This window comes from Myotis davidii, unplaced genomic scaffold (genome assembly GCF_000327345.1).
Source record: "Myotis davidii unplaced genomic scaffold, ASM32734v1 scaffold335, whole genome shotgun sequence".
Taxonomy (NCBI): domain Eukaryota; kingdom Metazoa; phylum Chordata; class Mammalia; order Chiroptera; family Vespertilionidae; genus Myotis; species Myotis davidii.
The window spans coordinates 190,279-210,119 of record NW_006287433.1 but is presented as its reverse complement, the minus strand read 5'-3'; the positions used below and the strand labels follow the sequence as shown (position 1 = coordinate 210,119).

The window sequence follows — 19,841 nt, the reverse complement described above, 5'->3', positions numbered from 1 at the left end:
GGAAATATATCCCAAGAAACTAGAAACACCAATTAGAAAGGATATATGCACCCCTATGTTCATAGCAGCACAATTCACCATAGCTAAGTTTTTGAAACAGCCTAAGTGCCCATCAGTAGATGAATGGATTAGAAAACTGTGGTACATCTACATGATGGAATACTATGCTGCTGTAAAAAAGAAGGAATTCTTACCATTTGCACAGCATGGATAGAACTAGAGAGCATTATGCTAAGTGAAATAAGCCAGTCAATGAAAGAAAAATACCACATGATCTCACTCATTTATGGATAATAAAGACCATTATAAACTGATGAACAAAAATAGATACAGAAGCAAAGCAGCATCGAACAGATTATCAAACTACAGCAGGAAGACCTGGGAGGGTTTGGGGGGTGGGTGGTGAGAATTCAACCAAAGGACTTGTATGCATGCATATAAGCATAACCAAAGGACACAAGACACTGGGGGTAGGGGAGGCCAGGGGAAAGTCAAGGGGGGGAGGGAAGGAGACATATGTACTACTCTTTGTAATATTTTAAGCAATAAAAATAAATAAATAAATAAATAAATAGGCCAGATTACAAAAAAAAAAAAAATTTGAAACTGCAACATCCAGATGCTTACATTGAAATTTAAATGAATAAACTTAAATGTCAAAATGCTGAGATTAATTCCTTAATCCTCTGTTTACCCTAAGTCACTTTTCAGCATTAGTTTCCATGTGTTGAGCTTCTTTGTATACTTTAGGACAGAAAATGTGCCCCAGTAACTCAATGCCTGGGCATCAAGAAAAGTGAAGTGTTTATGTATATCTGCCCATCTGTATGCATGTGTACAATGTGCCTTTCATTCATTTGTTGACTCATTAGCTCATTCATGTTGTGATTTAGATTCCATTCACTTTTAAAAACTGAAAGGCAGAGTAGGAGGGGGAAAGGATGCTAGCTGCTCATCTATTTGGGAAAGGACTGGTTTGATTTTTTTTTTAATTTCCAATTTATTATACACCAATCCTATATAATAAAAGGGTAAAATGCAAATTGACCCTAAAGATGGAACTACTAGGACTGGTTGCTATGACGCACACTGACTACCAGGGGGAAGACACTCAACACAGTTGCTGCCCCCTGGTGGTCAGTGCACTCCCACAGGAGCCACAAACCGGACTGACTGGCTGCAAGCGCAACAGCGGTGGCAGAAGCCTCTCCCGCCTCCTTAGCAGCACTAAGGATGTCCAACTGACAGCTTAGGTCCACTACCTGATGTCCTAAGCCATCAGTCAGACATCCCCTGAGGGCTCCTGGACTGCCAGAGTGACGTCTGACTGCCAGCTTAGGCCCATTCCCCCAAGGAGTGGGCCTAAGCTGGCAGGTGGATATCTCTCAAGGGATCTCAGACTGAAAGAGGGCTCAGGCCAGGCTGAGGGACAACCCCCCACCCCCCAAGTGCATGAATTTTTGTGCACTGGGCTTCTAATATATATTGAGAGAGAGAGAGAGACAGAGAGAGAGAGAGAGAGAGCGCTAAGATTTTTACATAAACATCTAACTAATCATACAAAATTTTATTTTGCAATCTATGCATCATTTTAACATAATTTCATGTCATTTTACTATATAAATTATAAGCAACCAGAGGATAAAACTCAAATCTAAGCCATATTCTTTGTTTTTAACTGTAAACATCATAGAGATTTTAACTGCTTAATAAATGCTTTAGAGTTATGAAAGAAGCAGCTATGCCTGATAAAAGTATACTAGAGTTGCATGCAGCAAGTACAGGATACATCTGTGCTTATGATTCTACAGTTAGAAGATATATTTAATATGATAGTAGGATTAACTTTATAAGTAGTTATATATGATATTACAATATAAGTTATATAAGTAAATAGAAGACCACTGCTCACAGACACGCAGTTTTATACCTGACCAGGGAACAAAGGTCTGTGGTGATAAACTTCTCCAGTCTAGGGTGATATGGTCTGGCTCTGAGATGGTGAGCTACTTTACTAAGAGAGTTAGAAGGCTAAGCACTGGATGGGCAGCCTTGAACAACTAAAGAGGCACATCGGTGTTTAAAGAGAGGCCACCCTATAAAAACATGAAAGCAGTTCAATATTCTAAAGCAGTGTTGTGGCTACTTGTTCCAAAAAAAAAAAATCCTCAATGCAGAATGAGTTTGATGAAAGCAGTCATCTTATTGGGTGAGAGGTTGTCCAAGTGGCCTCAAAATACTGTACTTTGCCAGTTCTAAGATTCTCCCTATAAATGTGAGATGCTCTACACATTCAGAGTTGAAATGTTTAACACCAAAGAAATAAACCTCCACAGAGATGGGCAGAATGACCATCACTGTCAGGGCTGAACTAAAGGCAAGCAAACCAACACAGGTGTGAACAATGATCAAGGAAGGCTGTTTCCTCAGGCTTTTGCAACGTTTCTAGTTGAAACTGAAGAGGTTGTCAACCTTCTTCGTGCATATTTGGATACTGGTGGTAGGAAATAAGACAATAAAAAGAAAGGATTTGGGGAGCTGAATTAAAACCAGCAACATAAAAAAGGTCAAGGCAAACTTCACCCAGTTTCTGGAGCACTCGTTGAGAGCTAGACATTTCTAGAGATTTACAATATTTGGGAAACCCAGAGAGATACTGTTTCAATGTCTTTAAAGAATTCTGAAGAGCAACAGAAAACAAGCCTCTATGTTACAATTACTGTTTGTATAAAGATACAGTGAAATGAGAGAATTCAAGAGTGAACCACGAAAGATCTTCATGAAGAAGAGTGCAAAGTTAATCAATCTATAATGTTTTATGATTCAAAACACATTTCTCTGAAAACGTTCCAATGTCTAAAATATACATATCACTTCTTCAAATTTCAATATGCTGAGTTAGGAAGTCAAGTTAGACTACATATGTATTCAACATATGTATGGATCTGACTTCTGGCTAAATCATTTATTACACATAAAATTTCAATTTGGGAAATTCTTATAATTTTAATTAAGTATTTTTAATAAAAAACTAATTTTATTAAAACTTTAAAATATAAGTAATGTTCTATTCAGACATCCAAATCCATGTAATTTGGCAAACGGTTCAAACATCTGCTTTGAAAGCAGGCTTAGCAAATGTTTGCACAATCATTTCTCCATCCTCACTAATACTGTGTAGGTATTATACAGAGGTTACTGGAAATGAACAGAAAGGCTTCTAAGTTTTCATTAAATCACAAATAAGCCATGGCTTGAGAAGATTCCCTGTAATTTGTAGAGCTAATATGGCACCTGAGGGAGAAAGCTCAGGCAATCATTTTACAAATAGGAAAAGTGATTCCAGAAAGATAAGCTAATTCTCCAATGACACCCAATGGGTTCGCAGTAATTCTGGCTCAGAAACTGGACCTGTGCACTCCTCTCGCCTGCAAATTTGTTCTCTCCAGGACTTCTAACCAACTATTTTGAGTTCACTTGAAATAACATAAATCAATCTATATTTGTTTGAAATGAAATCCCTGACAGAAGTGAAGGTGGGCAAAGGGGATGGGGGGATGGGAACATCTGTAATAGTATCAACAATAAAAATAAGTTAAAAAAATTTAAATTGTTAAGGCATATTATAGTTGATTTTCCAAAATCCACTAATACCTCTTAGAAAATAAATTTGGAGATTTACACAATAAGATTTCTAAAGTATCATATGTTAAAAGCCAACAGTTTTATTGAGATATAATTTTGTACTTTCCATAATTCAATCATGGAAAGTGAATAATTCAATGATTTTGAGTATATTCACCGAGTTGTAAATTCATCACCACAATTTTTGAATTTTCTTACCTCAAAGAACTTCTACTCCCCTTAGTCATCATATTCAAACCTCCATCCCACCACAGTCCCAGCCCTGGGCAACCATCTACCTTCTCTCTATAGGTTTGCCTACTTAGGATAGTTCACATAAAATAAAACGAGAACCAAACAATACATGGTCCTTTATAACTAGTTAAAGCCATTTTTGTAAAGACCTAAAAGCAAATCTGTATCCAGAAACATTTCTTTAAATCTTTGCTTTCTTCCCTTTTTAAGTAATCTTGGTGACTTTGCAAAGTGAGTTCAAACTTTATTTCCCCTATTTCTGAAATGTGGTTTTACTTTTATCATCGGGAATATGATAAACATTTTGCCATACTGGCACTCTCCCAGAAAAATAAACTGTTCCAAAGCTATTACATATTATTTTGTGACCCCTGCTGGCTGAATATAATAATGTATTTCAAAATCAACCCCTTAGAACTCTTTTCCTATCTTAAATCGGAAAATAATGACCAGAGCTCATGACTTTAAATTAGCATAAAATGTGATTTAAATTTGGTTGCTGAATATAAGTATCCTATTAAAGAAGTTATACAGTTTTGGGTTAGACCAACAGCTGTTATCAAAACCCTGTCCAAAATTGTTGCCTTCTTAAATCTTTTCATTTTTCTCAAGAAAAATGCTTAATCCTAAATAATATCATTTTAATTTTAACAAAAACATAAAATCTGAAAACACTTTCATTAATGTTCAAAAGAATAAAATGCACAAGAGATAAAGACTTTAATAAAACAATGTGTGAAACTACTAATTGAAATGGAAAAAATATATAAAAATTCAAAACATGAATAACAAATTCTATGACATGGAACTGTAAACATGATTTTAATACAGTTATTAATATAGCTATCGCTTTTTTTAGTATTTCGCAATTTTAAATGGCTTTAAGATTAAATCTTTAATGTTTACTTACTACTTTGCCTATCCTACTTTCCTTTGTTTGTAAATTAAAATAGAGGGACAATGCTAGAAAATAAAATTCATAAACAACTTTCTGTGGTCTTCATAACAGCTTAGTGCTCCAGCTTCATAAACATTCAAATTCCATAATTGTAGCAACAGTGCTTCAAAATCTATGCTTAAAAGTCTCAGGCCTTTAGCCATTTTTAAAACCATTGTCTCCAATTATTCAGAAAGCTTTAGAAATGTTCAGAAGTAAATAATTGATTTAACATTAATTACTCTGAATTTCTCTCCTGGTTTTAAAAAAGAAAAAGAACAAACATGAAAAATTCATTTAGAGCAGATGAATCAGTGTGCTTTATTAGACTTTTATGTTATTTCTATGTCCTGGGTAAGTTTACCAGGAGTACTTTATTCTATTTTGTAGAGATTTTAAAACATATCCATGTACTGCCTAAGCCAAAAAGTTTTTTAAAAATTAGTTTATTTGTAAATAAATAAACCTTTTGAGTTAAAGGGTGTACAAGGGTCACTGTACTTTTTAAACAAATATTTTAAAATAAATTTTAAAAATTAATTTATAATTCCAATACATTTTTAAATCAGTTATGTATAAGTAACAAAGCTTTTGAATTAAAGGCTGCAAATTGGGTTACTGTACTTTTTAAAATAAATATCATTAATAAAACTAGAAGCCCGGTGCACGAATTTGTGCATGGGGGTGGGTGGGTTTCATCTGGGTGGCCTGCAAGGATCAGGCCGAAACCCACAGTCCAACGCCACCTGTAGCTCCTAACTGCTGTTCCCACTCATCCTGGCCCCACTGTGCCTGCTGCAGGCTCTCGCCCAATCAGTCCTGATCAGGAGAGACTCATGCTGCCACAGCAGCACTTGCCATCCATGAGCCCTGCATCTGGCACCCTCCCAAGGAGAGTGGCCTGCAGGATAGGGCTGAAACTGGCTCTCCAACATCCCCCGATGGGGCCTGGATTGCAAGAGCGCACAGGCCAGACTGAGGGACCCCACTGGTGCATGATCGGGACTGGGAGGGACCGTGGGAGGGCTTCAGGGCATGTCATGCCTGTCTCGCTCAGTCACCATCAGCCAGACCCCAGCAGCAAGCTAACCTACTGGTCAGAGCTTCTGCCCTCTGGTGATCAGTGCACATCATAGCAACTGGTTGACCAGTTGATTGTCTGCCCCCTGGTGGTCAGTGCATGCCATAGCGAGTGATTGAGCAGCCTTACCATAACATTAGCATATTATGCTTTGATTGGTTGTTCTGCCATTCGGTCTATTTGCATATTACTCTTTTATTATATAGGACTAGAGGCACGGTGCACAAAATTCATGCATGGGGGGGGTAGTGGTCCCTCAGCTCGTCCTGCACCCTCTCTAATCTGGGCCCCCTTGGGGAGTGTCCACCTGTTGGTTTAGGTCCCATCCCTGCCAGTTTAGGCAGTTGAACATCCCTCTCACAATCTGGGACCGCTGGCTCCTCACCACTCACCTGCCTGTCTGCCTGACTGCCCCTAATCATTCTACCTGCCTACCTGATTGCCCCTAACCTCTCACCTGCCTGCCTGATCAGCCCTAATTGCCTCTGCTTGCCAGCCTGATCACCCCCTAACCGCCCCCCTGCCAGCCTGGTTGCCCTCTAACTTCCCCCCTGCTGGCATGGTTACCCCCCTAACTGCCACCCTGCCGGCCTGGTCGCCCCCTAACTGTCCAGAAGGAAGTCAGACATCCGGAAGGTGTACAGTCGACCCAGTCTAATTAGCATATTACCCTTTTATTAGTATAGATATTTTAAATGTATAAATAAGATATGGATAATAAAGTATGTCCTTTGGAAAATACAGACATTTTATATAAGTGCAAAGTAAAATGAAGAAAGGATTTTGCATTGAATCTGCAATTAGACAAAGCAGGCTCAGGAAACCCCCGTACTTCAAACACTTCAAACACAGGGACCTCATCATCGCTGGAAGTGAGAGAAAGGGCAAGGAAGTCCCTCTTCACCCATCACTGCAAAGGAGAAATACCCTTTTCAGGACTACCAGCAGGACTTATGTTTAAATCAAAACTGGATGATGACATTGTGTTTACACTGGTCATTATTCCATAGTTAAAGTGTATTTCCATACTCACTATTATAGGTACCTCTTTGGAATGGTAAAATTTCAATACAGTAAATAATGCTGGGTGGGTTTTCCTCCCTTTGTTATTATATATCATTGCCTACAAGATTGATCCAAGATACTGCTCCCTAAATAAAACAGCCATACCTTCTCACATATTTCTGACCTACAAAAAATATTAGCTTATCTTAGCACATTTCCTGTGCTTTTAATTCAATTGTAGGTGACCTTTATTTCTGTGCTATTGAGTCCTTTATTTTTAATTTGTCAAGAAGTCAAAGAGAAACTTAAAATGTTGGAAAAACATTTTCTAAGAAGTTTATTTATTTATGTTGCATTTTGTAAAAAGCTAGCTCAACCCATCTTCCCTATAGAAGAAGAAATAAAAAATTAGAGAATGATTTATTTTTCTAGGCCTGGTGATGCTTCAGGGGTGGGCAAACTTTTTGACTCGAGGGCCACAATGGGTTCTTAAACTGAACCGAAGGGGCCGGAACAAAAGCATGGATGGAGTGTTTGTGTGAACTAATATAAATTCAAAGTAAACATCATTACATAAAAGGGTACGGCCTTTTTTTTCAATAGTTTTATTCATTTCAAATGGGCCGTAGTTTGCCCACGGCTGTCAGATGGGTTATCTATAAGGGGCTAATGAGAATGGGAGACCTTGTCTTAAAGGAGCTCTACCTCGCCTCAGAAAATAGCCAGTTACTAAGCACAACCCCAGCAGGCTTTAATGCGAGTCAGTGAACTCAGCCTCGTGGTCCTTGGATATATCGGTATTTACTCTATGAAACAGTGAAACACGTGTTCAGCTGAAATCTGATCTTTCTGCTCATCAGTCCCCAAGATGCAGTGATTAGGGAGAAAAGACAGAAGCCTGTTGGTGACAAAAGCAGACAAATTAGGAGCAGTCTCCAAGTACATTTTCTTAGAGCAAAGGAGACTTTAGAAATTGGTAGGGTAGACGCTTTTGGTAAAGTGCATTTCTAGGAGACAGACTTGGGCCCGGTTACCTGGCAAATGTGCACAGACCTCTCTGGAGCAGCCCCGGGCACCAGCACAGCCTGGCACCAGAAGCCCCACGCTGACAGCGGCCAGACACTGCGGACTCAGGGAGGCTCTGGCTTCTGTGCTGGGGTTCTTGGGGTTACAAATCCATTTCTTCCCTGTCCGGATTTGTTACTTGCTTCGATGTCTTGGACGACCTCCATCACGTGGGGACACTGAGACAAATGGTAGCAACAGGCACCTCCGCACTGGGGAGGCAGCGTTCCCAGGGCCAATTGGGGAGATTCTGAAACAGTTATTACTTATCGTGATTAAATCTCTTCTTTCATTTTTGCATTTTGTTGTGAACCAATGAAATGTGTGAATATGATGCTCCATGAAAACCTTCTTTAAAATGTTCTATGAACATTTTAAATGCATCTACGTACATGAAAAGCCCTGTATGCCATTATATTTATTGAGAAATCTATTTTTTTTTATTTCCTGGCAAAATTTCAATCTATACCCTTAGTTTCATTCTCTTACACTTCACTCTCTTAAGTACCAGAGGACTGGGGCCTGACAATATCTAGGACAATAAGGTTCATTGGGAAGGCTCAGCTGGAACAAGGATATTTCCCCCCTGCTTTCCCTTTAACAGATAAATAATATGGGAAGGAAAATAGAAAAGACCTTTGAGAAAGACAACTCCTCAGGGCTGGTGCTGCAGTTTTCCTCCCTCGGATTTAATCACCATCTCCTAAAATTAGACATGCGCCTTCTAAACAAACTCACTGGACTCCCAGGGCCATCTCAGCACTCCCAAACCCCACAGAGCTCTCCCGCCTCATTCAACAGAGCTGGCAAGTCAAGGAATAGAAGGAAGTCACCATTATGAAAATCATGCTGCAGTTTCCAGCAGTAAGCAAGCATCTGACAAATCCATTGTTAATTTGTGAAAAAGTCCAGTTTTGGATTTAAACTAGAAACTTTACATTACATTTTTGTTACACATCCCAGATCACAGGCACACTTCACAAACTTGCACTGATTTTGTACACACAAAGAATTACCTGAATATATGTATTTAGGTACATATACAAAAAACTACTATAGTTAATTTATTCAGACATTGTTAAAGGTATCAAAATAGTTTATTAATACCATTTTTAACAGAAAATAATTTTTTAAGCAACATATAACCAGACACTAGGATCTTGAGATACTCTAAATTCTGGTGAAAAATGTTGAATAAATTTCTTCTATTAAAAAAGTCTCAGGATATGAATGAAAAGTAAACTATGAACAATAAATATTTCAGTAATGTTATCCACAAAGTCTTTTAAACTGCATTTTAATCTTTAGATTGTATGATCTAAAAGAAAATCTCGTTTTTAGTGGTAAAACTTACAAATGAAATACAAAAAAAAATCAAACCTGAGGTGAGAAAGAAATTGCATTAGTTATATTTAATGCCATTTTAAAAGCTGAGTCGAAATTGAATGTCAGAGTCAACATTTATTATACACGTGCTCGAGCTCGTTAAAGCCTGCATGGAGTGCTAAAATGCCCCATAGGGGTGCTCAAGTAGTGATGGAGTGGTCAGAAAATGCAACGCATGTTTCCAATAGTCCACAAAGCTGTGCCACATCGATCATGAAATACCTGGAGCGAATCTTGCTTTTCAGTTTTTTGTCACAGCATCATCTCTGTTTACGTTAGGTATTTGCATCTCGCAGTCTGTTTAACAATTTCCTCTGAAGCAGAAGTTGGAACATTTGAAAGAGAAGGGAGTGGGAGCAGGCAGTTCTGCTTGGCTAGCTTCAGTCTGAAAGAAGTTATCTATTTCTGAGTTGTCTGAGGGGCCGGGGAGCATCTGGACCCAAGGCAGGACAGGAAAGTGGAGCAGCTTCTTAGCCCCTCCTAAGCGTTTCCTGTTCTTCCCTAGCTTAATTTGGGGGGAGGGTGTAGGGGAAAGCTTCCTTATTTGGTAAAAAGCAAAATTTCAGGCAGAACTTCAGGCACATATTAAAATGTAAATGCAAAGCAAATACCAAGGCCAAATATAAGTAATTTTTGGATTGTCGTTATTTTTTATTGTTACTGTGTTTCTTCTTTTTTCCTTAATTAAGAAATAAAGAGACAAATGCTACAATGATAGAAAATGTACACATTTTCTTATAATTTATTTTCATATCCAAGGAAATAAGTGGGCACATTACTCATTAACATAGCAAACACTTCCTTCCCAAATCATCCTCCCCGTCACAGTTACTGAGCCTCTGTCCACAGTATAAGGATTTGTCTCCGTTCCAAAGAAAGCTCATCAGTTAAAGCAACCATTTCAGCATTTCTGGTTGCTCTAAGTTAGGCTGGGATTGATTTCCATCATAACCTTGACTTTTGGGGTTGAGACTAATTTGTTAAGAGAAGCTTCAAAGATCTGAAACTTTCTTTTTTTAGAAAAAGTTTTATTTTTCAATTATAGTTTACTTTCAATATTATTTTGTTTTGGTTTTAGCTTAGTGGTTAGACAATCATATACTTTACATAGTGTTCCCCTTGATATTCCCTACCAACTAGTACCACACATAGTTATTACAATATTATTGACTGTATTCCCTATGCTGTACTTCACATCCCCGTGCCATTTTGTACTTAATCCCTTCACTTCTTCCACCCAAACCCCAAACCAACTCCCCTCTGGCAACCACCAGACCTCTCTCTGTGTCTATGAGAAAGACCTGAAACTTTCATGTCAGCCCTCAGTTAACACAATCAGTACACCCACTGTAGAGCAGCACTACAGTATTTTTGGCAGTAGCGTAAATCTCAAGGAAATAGTGCAAAATCCAAAGAACAGATTCCATGCACAGGTCCAATTCAATAGAAAACTTGAGCAGAAAATGAAGAGTTAGGAGGAGAAAGTACAATTTTGTGAAGAATTGGGCTGAGGCTTTCTGGGTCTGTGGATTTGTATGGTCTGAACATGTGTTTCCCCTGGGTACACAGCTGTATACCTTTCATGACCACTTTGTTTTGCTACATGCATAATGGCAATCACAGCTTCCACTAATTTACACAATAATCAAGATGTCATTGCCCCCATTTTACTGATGAGAAATGATATAATGAACTCAAGCCACCCAGCTTGTGTCATCTCTGTTTTATTCTGAGCTCATGTGTTATACATACAACTCATTGTTAAATGGTGAAGTTGGAAAGGGTATTCAAACTGATCACTAGGGTAATCTATTTTTAAATCTGTAGCACAGAAACAAAAACCCCAGAGGGTATAAAATATGCATGACTATGCAACCTATTGTGGTTGAGTAAGAGTTCTTTTTCATGGTGAAGGAAGTCTCTCTTTAGACTGCTGCCTGTAAAATGCTATGACTCTACTAAACAAAGCACACCTTCAGGCTATGGTGAAGATCAGATGAACTAGCATGATTCGTGTGAACCTCCTGACACACACAGTGCCACTCCTCTCCTCCTACAATGGATGAGCAACAATATCTAAGGCTACATTAATGATAAGAAAAGTTGATGAAAAATGCATGAAAACACACGTAGGATTCTCTTAGAAGATCCACATAAAAGACTCGTCATGGGCACAGGGACATTCTAGACTTCACAAATAGCACAGACTGTTTTTCTATCATTGGGTATTCAGCCAATGCTATTTTCATTCCCAAGAGTGTTTTGAAGGGAATCCATGATAACTGAGAACTTATGCTGTTAACCATTTAATCACACAACACTCACTTGAAAAAGACACTTTGTATCTAAGAACTTTCTGCTGTTTTACGCAACTTCTCCTTTTAGAATTCAAGTCTTATTAGACAGCAGGCAGAATAAAGCATTTCTTTTTTTTTCCATTCTAAATTTGGTATAAGAAATCTGATCTTGAAACTTCCTGAATATTAAAATTGCTGGCTCTGGTTCAAATTGATTAGAAAACAGCTGAATTAATAGGGCGATGGTAGAAAAGGGTACAGATGGAAGCAGGCTTTGATCATTTATGAATTAGCTGTGTGTCTTGAAAACAATTCTACTCCCTTGAGCTGTTTCCTCACCTTTAAGATAAAACTGGTTGGCTATATAATCTCAGAACTTGAATTTCTAAATTTTGTGATTCAAACCCAGTGCTCTCTGACACCCACATGTGACTGTATGGTTCCTGAATAAAACCTAAGAGAGAGAGCTAGCTGCAAAATGGTCTGGATTCAAATTACTTCGACCAAATTTGAAGCATCTCGGGGTTGTAGATTGCCCAGCCCTCACTTGTTCCTTTTTGGTTGCTGGTTTTAAAAGCTCTATAAAGCTCAAGTGGAGAGGAAGGAAATGACAGGTGTTAGGTTCATAGGGAAGAGACACAAAAGAGACTTTGACTTTACCTATATGCTTTACTTATTTTATATAAAGAATAAACTAAAGTATATTTAGTATATTTTAACACATTAATGTGTGTTAATCTTGAAAGGTGAGTACTTGAATTTTTGTTATATTATTTTCAGCATTGAATTTATTTTGAATAGAAAAGGCAGCAAGAGACATTAAACAAAATATTTTAAGAAGAAATTTAAGATTTCCTGAATTAGATTAACAAATTTAGAAAATTTGAATTCAGATATGTATTTTATTTTTCTATTCTTACATTTTTAAATAAATTGAATATTTCTGCCCTGGGAAAAAGATAGAAAAATTCAGAAGTCACAAAGTAATGTTTGCAACTGAATTGATATTTTGGTTTACTACATCAGATACAATATTTACAAAATGTTCACAATTCCTCAAATTCTCTATTGTCAATCTCTTTATTGTCAAACCAACTTCAGCAAAATTATAATTCCATCAAGCTAAACACAATTCAGTATATTTATTCTTGCATTATTTAGACAATTTCTGGTTGTGAGGAAATTGATACCCTGGTCTTCAATGACTAGTTGTAAACATATTTATTTTTGTACAAAATGTGCATGTACATAAGATGCACATCAAGCTTACAAGAAAAATTTTTGAAAAAAATATAACCTGTGCTACAGGTGATTTTAAATTCCTAGATATGCAGTATAATCTCTTAACTCTGAAAGAAAAGTGTTAAACCACAAAGCCAAAAAAAAAAAAGATATGGTGGTTAATATGGGCATGCATTGGGTAACAAAATAGGGCATATTTGCTGGAAAATTATCTCACACCATTCACAGGAACTGCAAGAACAGAAAATATTATTCTATCCTAGTTAATATCAGGAACTAAGTAGCAAGTCACATTATCAAATAACTTTTATTGACTTCTGAAAGAAAATCTGAAAGGCAAATATAGAAGTAAAAGCTTATGCAAGTAAGCAGCAAAATAAAACTTTGAATAAATACCTAAACAGGTGGTTATAGCATATGTACACAAAAAATTTTTATTTCAAAGAATATAGAAAAATAATTTTGAAGAAAATATAACATCATGGTTTGTATGATTGAAAGCATATCCAACCCTAATATTAATACAAATAAGAAAAGTGAATAAATAATGTATTCCAATAGAAACTGATATTTCAATAACTATCATTTGTGCATATACAATAGGCAGAATGACCATGAAGAAAAAAGTATCAAAAGTTTCCACTTTAATCCTCACAGACTAGAAAACCAGCATCTTCAAAAGCAGGGAAACTCCCCTCGCTACCCCCTCTTTGGAAATCCATTCTGGCTGCTGGAATCCAGATGATTCTCTTTCATCATCACTGGATTCTCTCCGCTGAACACTAAGCCAGTACTATCTTCAAACAATAAATCATTCTCCATCATGCTGGAGGCATTGCTAATTCCACATTTTCAGAGATTTTACCACTACCTCTTGATAGTAGGCATTTCATGAAGTCTTAAATCACTCCCGCATTGTCAGAGAGCCACTTCCTTCCCGTCAGGGTCACTTTAGAAGCCCCAGCTTGCTCCCACCTGTTCCATTCCTTCTTCCCGAATCCTTAAATCCCACAAAGAGTCACATCTGAAACTCACACTGGCCTTATCCTATCTGGATTACAGCTAAACAAGTGTATCCTCCCAACACTTGGCACAGACTAGAGTTGAGTTTTAAAAAAGTTTCACAGGTTGCCTTGAACCTCTCTTCCTCTATTAACAATTTCACTCCATCCACATTTATCCACCATTTGTATGGAATCAAACAAATTTTATCTGGGATTCTTCTGGTACAATATTTCTTCTTGTAATTAGACACGATGGCCTTTCATGAAATTGGCTCAACATAATGACACAACTCTATAGGTGTTTTCTTATTTCCAAAAGTTGTAATTGTCACAAATTACACCTTTTTTTTTCTTTTGGGATGCACAATTACTCGCACTTGGGTGAGGGAGACTTCTAGACACATGGGGGAGTCAAGGAAACGTGTTAGACCACAAAGCTATGCTGAATTTTAAATGGCGTTTTAGTCTCGGTGACTTCGGAGATTTCTTATCTTTTTCACTTTCTTATATACAGTAGTCTGTACCTGATTATATAAGCAAAAAAAGCTTTGGTTATACTTACCATCTATAAAAAGCAAAAATTAGCCTTTTTTCCTAACATCATAATTCATTTGTTAAAGTTGATGGTTTCAACTTAATATGCAATTAGTATATTTTGTGCTACCTATAAAACTCCTTATAATCTATAGCAACAACAAAAAAGTTGATCCATCTGTCTATTATTACCAATCATTGTTCATACATTTTTATTTTAATGGCCACTGAATTCTCCAAGTTTCTTTTATCTAATATTTAAATTTATAAAATGTTGTGATTTTGTTCATATTAGAGATTGTTTTTGTTGTTGTTCTTATGCTGTGATAGCTACCAGCTTCTTCTCTTCTAGATTTCTAGAATTCTTATTATTTATTCTGGTTTCAGTGGGCAAAATGACACTCAGCACCTCATTCTTCATTTATTTTACTAAATAATTAATATAGAGCAATGCTTTCACTGGTTTTGAGCCATGGGCCAGGGTACCAACAAATATAAAACTAAAATGTGAAGGGAATTAGCAAAATTATACTTATGAGCAAGTAGTTTGCTATTTTTTAAAAAAGCAACAATGGGTGGGAAACTGCAGCCTTGGCCAAGTTGCTGTGTGAAGTCCCCCACCACTAGGAGAACACAGCATGGCTGTTGTCCTGTTGTTCACCCTTTGGAAATGGTAAGCTTATGGACTGTGTTTTTCATCAACATTTTCTTAACATTTCCAAGTGCAGTTTTCATTTATTTTGTGCATGTTTTTTAGAGTTAACAGAGTAAATAACTTAAGAAATGACATTGATGTTAGCTGTGTATACTGTTAAGTAGTGACAGTAGGTGACATGAACTTCCTTCCACCTTTAAGTCAATCTGTTCTTTCTTGTCTTCAGTTTTTAACATTCTATTTATAATACAGACACTGAACACAGGGTCATTCTCTGTTACAGTTCTTTGGTGAGGAACTAATTCATCTTTTATATTATCAAGTACAGAATATATAAGAAAGTAATAAAGATAAGAAATCTCAGAAGTCACCGAGACTTAAATGCCATTTAAAACTCAGCATTGTTTTATGATCTAACACATTTCCTTGACTCCCCCATGTGTCTAGAAGTCTCCCTAACCCAAGTGCGAGGACTTGTCCTCCATTCATCATTTGCCATTCATGTGGTACAGCTGCTCCCTGTCTGCATTCCTTCTCCTTCTGCCACAACCAACTCTTCTCTCTCTATCCTCCTCTTTGCTCCCATTTACAAGATCTGCTGCATAAACTACTGCAAAGTTTTTGCTTACCATCTCATCTCTACTGACCTCTTTATTTGAGCACAAATTATCATTAATCCACTTATTTGAAAATTATTTTTTGAGCACTTAGTATGTAGTGGGCACTCCTCTAGGCACTGGACAAACAGTATTAATAAAACTATACCTCCCATTCAAGTGAGCTATAAACAGAATGGAGAACAGTACAAAAAATAGTAAGAGGTGAGAACAACTGGGTCAAGATGGCAACGTAGATAACTGTGGTATTCGCCTCCTCCTACAACCACATCACAATTACAACTAAACCACAAAACAACCATCATTCAGAATTACTGAAAATCTGGCTGAATGGAAGCTCTACAACTAGAGAAGGAAGAAGGCACAGTGAAACTGGTAGGAGGGGCAGAGACATGAACCTGTTTGGTCCAACACCCATGTGTGACAGCTTTTTAATCTGGAGGGATATCTTAGCTGCAGAAGTTTCTGTGGGGAGCAAGGAGTCCCAGTCCCCTCAGCTCAGGGTTCCAGTGCCATTAAGAGTAGTTTACATGACTTTGGGCTGTGAAAACCAGCAGGGATTGTGTCTGAGTGACATGAAGACTGCTGGAGACCCAGGCAGTCCCTCTTAAAGGCACATGGACTTACTTTGACTCACTCTCTTTGAGATCCAGCACAGGGAAACAGCTTGAAAGGATCCAGCGACATACATATGGGGATGAACTAAATTATCTGGCATCAGGGCAAGAATTGGGGGTCAGCTTTCTCCCAGACAAGAGTGCTAGCAGAAGCCATTTTATACGAGACCTCCCCTATCACAGAGCAGACAGGCAGGACCAATATATGAGTCTCCATCCACCTAGCCCACAATTTTTGCCCTACCCTAGTGATTCCCTGAGACCCTGCCAAACCCAATTTTCTGCCTCACCCAAGCTATTTGGAGTGGCTTTTCCATATGAATGGCCTATCCTGGCTAAGGCTTCAGACTTTCCTAAAATCTCTCAAAAAAAGCAGCAGCTGGTCCCAGCATGCCCCTATACCCCTCATTAAGTGACCCCAGGCCTGGTACTAGCAGCAGCCTGCCAAGGTTCACAGCTTGACTTCTCCTGAGCATCTCCAAGCCCAACACAAGTAGCAGCTACCTGAAGAATGCTCTGTAGCTTGTGCCAGAAGGCCCCAGGAAGGGCACAGGCAGTGGCTGGCTTTGCTCCTCCTAGGAGACCCCAGAACCAGTGCACCCAGTGGTAAATTTCCAACCACACCATATTACAACCTTACCACATTCACATGCAACATATTCAAGGGGCAGACAAGGTGAACACCCAAACCCCACTAAAGCAAGTCCTGCTTCATAGGGGAATCTCCAGCACAGAAGCGCTTCTCTATCTGTGGTCCTCACTGCAATTGTCCTGGGGGTCAATCCCTCCTAATGATGCCAACATCAATGAAGGCTCAACTACAACAGGCCAATGTGTACACAGGAGCATCCCTAGAGTGCCCAGCTCAGGTGACTGGGAAGTCTGAGACATTGGGCCCTACAGGACACCTACTACACAAGGCTACTCTACCAATTCCAGGAAACATAGCAGCTCTACATAATATGTAAAAACAAACACAGGGAAGCAGCCTAAAATGTAGAGACAAAGAAACATTCACCAATGAAAGAACAGAAGAAATCTCCAGAAAAACAACTAAATGAAATGGAAGCAAACAATCAGATAGATTTCAAAACAATGGTTATAAGGATGCTCAAGGATCTTAATGAGAACTTAAAGGAATAGTGCAAACATCAACAACATAAAGAATAACCAGTCATAAATGAAGGGTACACTAGCTAAAATGAAGAATAATTTACATGAAATCAACAGTAGAGTAGAGAACACTGAGAATCAAATCAGCCATTTGGAATATGAAGAAGCAAAAAATACCCAATCAGAAGAGAAAAAGAAAATATGAAGATAGTGTAAGGAGCCTTTGAGACAACTACAAGCATACCAACATTCTCATCATGGAGGTGTCAGATGGAGAAGAAAGGAACCATGAAATTGAAACACCATTTGAAAAAATAATGACAGAAAAATTTCCTTACTTGGTGAAAGAAATAGACTTACAAGTCAAGGAAGCACAGAGCATCCCAAACAAGAGGAACCCAAAGAGGCCCACACCTAAACACATCATAATTAAAATGCCAAAGGTTAGCCTGGCTGTTGGGGCTCAGTTGTTGAGCACTGACCCATGAATTAAGAGGTTATTGGTTCAATTCCCAGTCAGGGCATATGCCTAGGTTGTAGGCTCAATCCCCAGTAGGGAGCATGCAGGAGGCAGCCAATCGATGTTCCTCTCTTATCAACGTTTCTATCTCTCTATGCCTCACCCATCCTCTCTATCTAAAAAACAATTAAAAAAGCATATTTTTAAATGCCAAAGGTTCAAGACAAAGAGAGAATCTTAAAATCAGCAAGAGAAAAGCAGTTAGTTACCTACAAGGTAGCATCCATAAGACTGTCAGCTGATTTCTCAACAGAAACTTTGCAGACCAGAAGGATGTGGCAAGAAATATTCAAAGTAATGAAAAATAAAGACCTACAACCAAGATTACTCTACCCAGCAAAGCTATCATTTAGAATTGAAGTTCAGATAAAGAGCTTAACAAATAAGAAAAAGCTAAAGGAATTCATCACCACTAAAACAGTATTACATGAAATGTTGAATGGTCCTCTTTAAGAAGAAAAAAAAAGAGCAAAAATATGAACAATAAAATGGCAATAAATATATATCTATCAACAATTGAATCTAAAAATCAAAATAAACGAACAAGGAATCTAGTAAACAAAATAAACTGCTGAATAACCAGAAGCCTGGAAACATGGAACAGACTGATGAATCTCATAGGGAGAGCATGAAGAGATTAACCAAAGAACTTATATGCATACTAGAGGCCCAGTGCATGAATTCATACATGGGTGGGGTCCCTCAGCCTTGCTGGTAATTGGGGCCAACAGGGGCCCTCTTGCCCAGTACCAATCAGGGCTGATCGTGGCTGGCCGGGCCAGGGAGAGGACCACTGGAGATTGGCCAGCCATGGGAGGTTGGCTGTGGGAGCACACTGACCACCAGGTGGCAGCTCCTGCATTGAGCCTCTGCCTCCTGGTGGTCAGTGTGTATCATAGCAACCGGTCGACTGGTCATAATGGTTGCTTAGGCTTTTATATATATAGAATATTGATATGCATTACACATGGACATAGACAATGGGGTGGTGAAGGCCTGGGGCAGGATGAGATCTGGGTAGAGTAAGGTAATGGGGGAGACATGAAAGGGGGACATCTGTAATACTCTCAACAATAAAGATTAAAAAATAGTAAGAGGTGAAATTTTTTATGAGTAAAGGTAAGTCAGTAAGACGAGAAAGTTCTAGGATAGGAAGACTACAATTTTAGAAAGGGTGGTCAGGCAGGTGACATTAGAGCAAAGATTTGGTGGAGATGAAAAGTGAAATATGAGGCTATAAGAGGGAAGAGGGTTCCAGTCAGAAGGAACTCAAGTGCAAAGGCCGCCAAGGCAGGTCTGTGCCTAGAATGTTAGAAGAACAATGAAACTAAGTTGGAGCCAACAGAGTGAGTGGTGGACTTGTACAAGAAGGTCAGAGAAGCAATGTGATGCAACATGTGTAGGGCACTGTCAGATACTTGCATTTTCCTTTGAGAGACTGAAAGCCTTAGAAGGTTTTGAGCCAAAGGAAAACCTGATCAGATTTACATATTTAAAGAATCACTCTAGCTGCTCTGTGCAGAAACAACATAGTAAGAATTAAAGGCGGAGCAACAAGGGATGGAAGAACAGATGCAAGAAAGTAAGTTAGGAAGGTACTCCAAACCCCCAAATGAAAGAGCATGGTGGAGAGGTGGCAGCTATGATTCAGGATATATATTTTTAAACACATTTTTATTGATTTCAGAGAGGAAGGGAGAGGGAGAGAGAGATAGAAACTTCAATGATGAGAAAGAATCATTGATCAGCTGCCTCCTGCATGCCCCCTACTTGGGATGGATGGGAGGATAGAGCCCACAATCTGGGCATGTTCCCTGATTGGGAATCAAACTGTAACCTCCTAATTTATACATCAATGCTCAACCACTGAGCCACACCTGGCCAAGCTC

General features: G+C 38.4%; 1 long non-coding RNA gene across 1 annotated transcript; it reads right to left on the bottom strand.

The window, feature by feature from the left end:
* Positions 1 to 5,895: 5,895 nt before the first annotated feature.
* Positions 5,896 to 18,866, bottom strand: LOC107182381. The gene is made up of 3 exons (XR_001513106.1): positions 18,856 to 18,866; positions 5,965 to 6,061; positions 5,896 to 5,919 (listed from the first exon to the last, which is right to left on the bottom strand). It is a non-coding gene; the product is annotated as an uncharacterized LOC107182381 (long non-coding RNA).
* Positions 18,867 to 19,841: the final 975 nt, after the last annotated feature.